Source organism: Carlito syrichta, unplaced genomic scaffold (genome assembly GCF_000164805.1).
Source record: "Carlito syrichta isolate Samal-C Ts95f unplaced genomic scaffold, Tarsius_syrichta-2.0.1 Scaffold313978, whole genome shotgun sequence".
In the NCBI taxonomy this organism is placed as follows: domain Eukaryota; kingdom Metazoa; phylum Chordata; class Mammalia; order Primates; family Tarsiidae; genus Carlito; species Carlito syrichta.
This window is the reverse complement of record NW_007258074.1, coordinates 525332-531358: the sequence shown is the minus strand read 5'-3', so window position 1 is coordinate 531358 and position 6027 is coordinate 525332.

Here is a 6027-nt window from a genome sequence, read left to right as displayed (position 1 = left end):
AGTCTGGGCGACAGAGTGAGACTCCAACTCAAAAAAAAAAAAAAAAAGAAAGCCTACTCATCCGTCCAAACTTAGCATTTTATCTAGAACCTTCCTTCCTTAACACACCAGAGCATTGCTGCTGTTTGTTTGTTTGCTTTTATTTTTTGTTTTTTGTTTTTGAGTTGGAGTCTCACTCTGTTACCCAGGCTGGAGTGTAGTGGCATGCTCACGGTCACTGCAGCCTCGACCTGCTGGGCTTAGGCAATCCTTCCTCTTCAGCCTTCCAAGTAGCTAGAACCACGCCCAGCTAAATTTTTTTTTTTTATTGTAGAGATGTGGTCTCGCCAAGTTAGCCAGGTTGGTCTTGAACCTTGTCTTAGGCAATTCTTTCGCCTCGACCTCCCAGAGTACTGGAATTATAGACTTGAGCCACCGCACCTGGCCTTGTTTGTCTTTTAAGAGACAGGGTCTCATTCTGCCACTCAGGCTGGAGTGCAGTGGCACGACCATAGCTCACTGCAACTTTGACTTCCTGGCTCAAGTAATTTTCCCACCCCAGCCTCCCGAGTAGCTGAGACTAGAGGCAGGCACCACCATGCCAGGCTAAGTTTTAAACTTTTTGTAGAGATGAAGTTTCGCTATGTTGCCCAGGCTGGTACTCAAACTCCTGGGTTCAAGCAATTCTCCCTCCTGGACCTCCCAGAATGCTGGAATTACAGGCACAAGCCACCACTCCTGGCCTTGCTCATTCCTTCTGAATCATAACAATTGATTGAGAGATAAATACACAACTGGCCCTGCCTGCCCTCCCAGTTTGGGGCCAGACAGTCATGCATAGAGTTCTACTGATGACAAACAGCCTGCCAAGACTTCTTCTGGGCCCTTGATCACACTCCTCCATCCTTCAGTGCTGCTTTCCCATCTTAGTCTTGGCAAACCACCCTCACAGAGTGAGCCATAACTGCCAACTGTCTGTGCTATTTCTACTTAGTATTTTTTAAATGGACCTTTTGTTGTTGTTGTTGAGTTGGAGTATCACCCTGTTGCCCAGATTGGAGTGCAGTGGCCACTCCCCGCCACCGCAGCCTCAACCTGCTGGGCTCCGGCGATCCTTCCACCTCAGCCTTCCAAGTAGCTGAAACTACAGGCGCACACTACCACGGCCAGTTAATTTTTTTATTTATTGTAGAGATGAGGTCTCACCAAGTTGCCCAGGTGGGTCTTGAGCCTGCGGGCTCAGGCAATCCATTCACCTCAGCCTCCCAAAGCACGGGATTACAGGCTGAGCCACCGAGCCCGGCTAAAAATGGACTTTTTAGTTCAGTTTAGTTTTGAATCAGAGTCTCACTCTGTCACCCTGGCTGGAGTGCAGTGGCACACTCATGGCCATCACAGCCTCAACCTGCTGAGTTCAGGTGATCCTTCCACTAAGCCCTCCAAGTAGCTGGAACCATAGGCACGTGCCATCATGCCCGGCTAAGTTTTTGATTTATTGTAAAGATGAGATCTCACTAAATTGCCCAGGCTGATCTTGAACCCCTGGGCTCAGGCGATCCTCTCGCCAGGGCCTCCCAAAGTGCAGGATTACAGGTGTGAGCCACCATGCCTGGCAATTTTATTTTATTTTTTAAGTCAGGGTCTCACTCTGTCACCCAGACTGGAGTGCAGTGGTACGATCATACCTCACCATAGCCTCGACTACCTGGGCTCAAGCAATCCATTCACCTCAGCCTCCTAATCCTCACCACAGGCACATGCCACCATGCCTGACTGATTTAAAAAAATTTTTTTTTGTAGAAGCAAGGTCTTGCTATGTTGCCCAGGCTGGTCTCGAACTCCTTGGCTCAACCAATCCTCTCGACTCAGCTTCCCAAAGTGCTGGGATTACAGGCATGAGCAACCACGCCTGGACAACTCTTTAAAAAACAAAAATATAAATAATTATATGTTAAAAGGGTTGGGAGGAGGCCAGAGGGCTAACTGGATCATGAAAGAGAGGGGAGAGAAGCCAGAGCAGGAGGCTGGGACTCGGAAAAGCTGGAGAAATTAACAGGGCCCAGACGGGGCAGGGCCCAGGGCAATGGGAAGTTTAAAGTGTCCCAGCCTGGGTCAGATGTGCATTTTAGGAAGGTCCCCTGTGGCCACCAAGGGCAGAGTGGACAAGGCTCTGTGGGGACGGCATCAGCAAGAGTGGAAGCCAGGAGATTATATCCAACATTAGGATGATGAATTCAGAATTTGGAGTACAGACCTTTTTCTCTGGGAAAGAGAGTGCCCGAGGGCTCTTGGCTCTGTACGTGTTAGGAGTCAAGTTCCCCCAACAAGGAGTCATGTTGCAAAGGAGAGAGGTACAGCCTGAGGCCACCTGGAGGAGACTGCACCAGCTCCCCAGTAAGGAACCGCCCCACCCCGCCCTTCCTGATCTGGCTGGTCCTGTGTGACAGCCAGGCCCTGCAGCTGCCTCTGCTCCTCTTCAGGCCTTGTCCCGCCCAGGGGCAGGTGCCAGGCTATCTAAGGAGTGTGCCCGGAGCGAGCAGGAGGAACTGCACTAGCTTTGAGCTGGGGAGGGTCAGCCAGAGAGGATGGGAAGGGCAGGAGGTACCGCCCTCCGTGGAGCTTCCCAGCTCCCTCCCTGCGTTCTGGTGCTTTCTGCCCTGGTCCCATGTACTGGGGCAGCGGTTCCAATCATAGGACTGGAAGGAAACAGCACCTTGGTTTCTCATTCTGGGCTCTGCTACTAACTTGCACCTTGTCCTGGTCAAGTCCATTGACTTCAGGAACATTAAGGGCTGTGAATCAGATAGGTGGTTTTCAGTGAGGGACTTACCTCCTCATGGTAGGTATGTTTTCAGAAATTCTACAAGTAACTGTGAAGGTCAACACTGGCCTTAGCTCATCTCTGGAGTCCGTTGTCATCCCTCCTTTCTCTGGGGGAGGGCCACGGAGCACAATCACTCACCATGAGCTTGGTGTGGGTACAGAACCCCAGGACGATGCCAGGAACTTGCAGCAGAGAAAGAAAACTGCACACATATTGTGCTAGGCCAGGGTCTATTCCAATTTTAGAATTACTAAGTCCCTGATCCTCAGAACAATCCTATGAGGATTGAACTATTATCCCCATTTTACAGCCAAGAAAACAGAGGCACAGATAAGCTCAGTTACTTGCCCACAGTCCCACAGCTAGGAAGGAGAGGCCGGGATGCCTACCCCAACAGCTTGGCTGTAGACTGCTGTCAACCAACTCTCACTGTCGCCTCCTGTGCAAATAAGGATGGCTGTGATTAGTGATCCTGCACATGGCCCATTTCAGCAATTATGAGGTTATCTTTTCCTTAGCAGTTCAGTGGTTTGCAGGTCTGGTGTCATCTGTGCCCTTGACGGGCATTCCTAGATACTGTCTTGTTAACACCAGCATCCAATACATACGACAAGTGTTCAGCTGCTGCTGAGTGAATAAACAAATGCATGCATGAATGAATGAATGAATATATGGATGACCAGTGCTGGGATAGAGGGAGGCACAGGATCCAGGGTGGAGCAGCTACATCAGGGCAGAGGCTCAGAATCAGGCCCTAGGGGGTGGTCTGTGCCCTGAGCACATTCAAGGGCCTCTAAACAGTGTCCTCTGACAGTCTCTTTGCACACAGCCTGCCTTGTGGACTTGGCCCAAGGACTGGTTCCAGCAAAACCTCCGCCCAGCCTGAGCTGCAGCCTCCCAGCCCTGGCAGCTCCTCCTCCAGGCTCCAGGGCTTGTGTCTTGGGGACAGGAAGTTGGACTGGGTTTTCATCCACTTCTCTGCCACCCGGTCATGATCATATGACTGCTCTCAGGAAGCCCAGAGTGTGGTGCGACTGTTTTTAAGGCCTTTGGCATTTGTTTCAGGAAAGAAGGGGGGAGGAACCCCAAAAAGTCACTAATCAAAACTTAATACACTAAAAAAATTCTGATTTGCTTCAAATTCAAAATACCCATGCTGCTGTTGCTGTGGAGATGTGGTCTTTTAAGTATATCAATAACAACTCCCTTCTTCACTTAGGCTAGGCCCTAGAGTTAAGTGCTTTTGGGGCTTGATCTCATTTAATCCTGACACCCGTGAGCCATAAGTACTGTGATCGTGTCTATTTTACACGTAAGGAAGAGAAGGTTCAGAGAGGCTAAGGGACTTGCTCAAGGACACATAGCTACAAAGCAGTTTTCTGTTTATTTGTTTGCTTAATAAAATAAAGATGGGAGTCTCCCTATATCGCCCAGGCTGGTCTTGAACTCCTGGCCTCAAGTGGTCCTCTCACCTTGGCCTCCCAAAGTGCTGGGATCACAGGTATGTGCCACCAAGCCTGGCTAGAGCAAATAGATGTTTTAAGCCAAGTGTTTTTGACTCTAGAGTCAGAGAGCCTGGGATTGAATTCTTACTCCACCATTTGCTATAAGGTAATTCTTGGCAAGTTAGTTAACCCCTCTGTCCTCGGTTTCCTCATTTATTTTATTTATTTAAAAATTTTTTTTAAAAAATTTTTTTGAGTCGGAGTCTCTGTTGCCCTGGCTGGAGTGCAGGGGCACGCTCACGGCCACTGCAGCCTCGACCTGCCGGGCTCAGGCGATCCTTCCACTTCATCCTTCCAAGTAGCTAGAACTACAGGCATGTGCCACCACACCTGGCTAGCTTTTTACAAAATTATTATTATTTTTTTATTGTAGAGATGAGGTCTCGCCAAGTGGCCCAAGCTGTTCTCGAACCCGTGAGCTCAGGTAATCCTCTCACCTTGGCCTACCAAAGTGTTGGGATTATAGTTGTGAGCCACCGCGCCCAGTCTATTTTTCTATTTTAACACATTCTGGTTGGTTGCATTGTGAAGGTGTTTTTCAGGAAAAGTTCACGAACGTTATATCCCTTAATTTGTCTCATTTCACGTCACACTTCATTTACTACCTGTTTCTGGTAGTCTACTCCCGACATTAACATTCCAAATGTTAGAAACTTGCGTTTCTTTTATTTTTTTGAGTCGGAGTCTCACTCTGTCGCCCAGGCTGGAGTGTAGTGGCATGCTCACAGCCACCACATCCTCAACCTGCTGGGCTCAGGAGATCCTTCTGCCTCAGACTTCCAATTAGCTGGAACTACAGGTGCGTGCTACCACACCCAGCTAATTTTTTTATTTATTGAAGAGAGAAGGTCTCACCAAGTTGCCCAGGCTGGTCTCAAACACTGACCTCAAGCAATCCTCTTGCCTCAGCCTCCCAAAGTGCTGGGATTACAGGCTTGAGCCATTGTACCTGGCCAGGACTTTGTATTTCATCAAATCCTAGATACCAGAGATTATGATCTGTGCCATTATGTATGCCATTATAGTGTATACCATTTTTTTCTTTCATTTTTTCTTTTATTTTTTTTGAGTTGGGGTCTCACTTTGTCACCCAGGCTGGAGTGCAATGGCACACTCATGGCTGTCACAGCCTCAACCTGTTGGGCTCAGGTGATCCCTTCTGCCTCAGCCTTCCAAGTAGCTGGAACTACAGGCTTGCGCCACCACACCCAGCTAATGTTTTGATTGACTGTAGAGATGAGATCTCGCCAAGTTGCCCAGACTGGTCTCGAACCCATGGGCTCAGGCAATTCTCTCACCTCGGCCTCCCAAAATGCTGGGATTATAGGCATGAGTCACCTCACCCAGCCAATTTTTTTCTTTTAATATGAAAAATACTTATTAATTATCATCAATGCTTAATTTATACACATGAGGATTTTTTTGGCTTCACCATTATTTATTTATTTATTTATTTTAATTTTCTTATAAAGATGTGGGGCACAATTCAGGATTATGTATACAAGTGGTCATCGTACAGGTAAAGTTTGGGCTTCCCTTTGGTCCCCACTTCACCTGGTTTGGGATCAGATGCCCTTATTGATGTCATGTCCCCCCACCCCCAACCCAGTAGTATCCTGCTACTGTCATAGTGTATACGCCATTTAAGAAAAAAACATTTGGCTGGGTTCGGTGGCTCAGCCTGTAATCCCAGCACTTTGGGAGGCCAAGGTGAGTGGA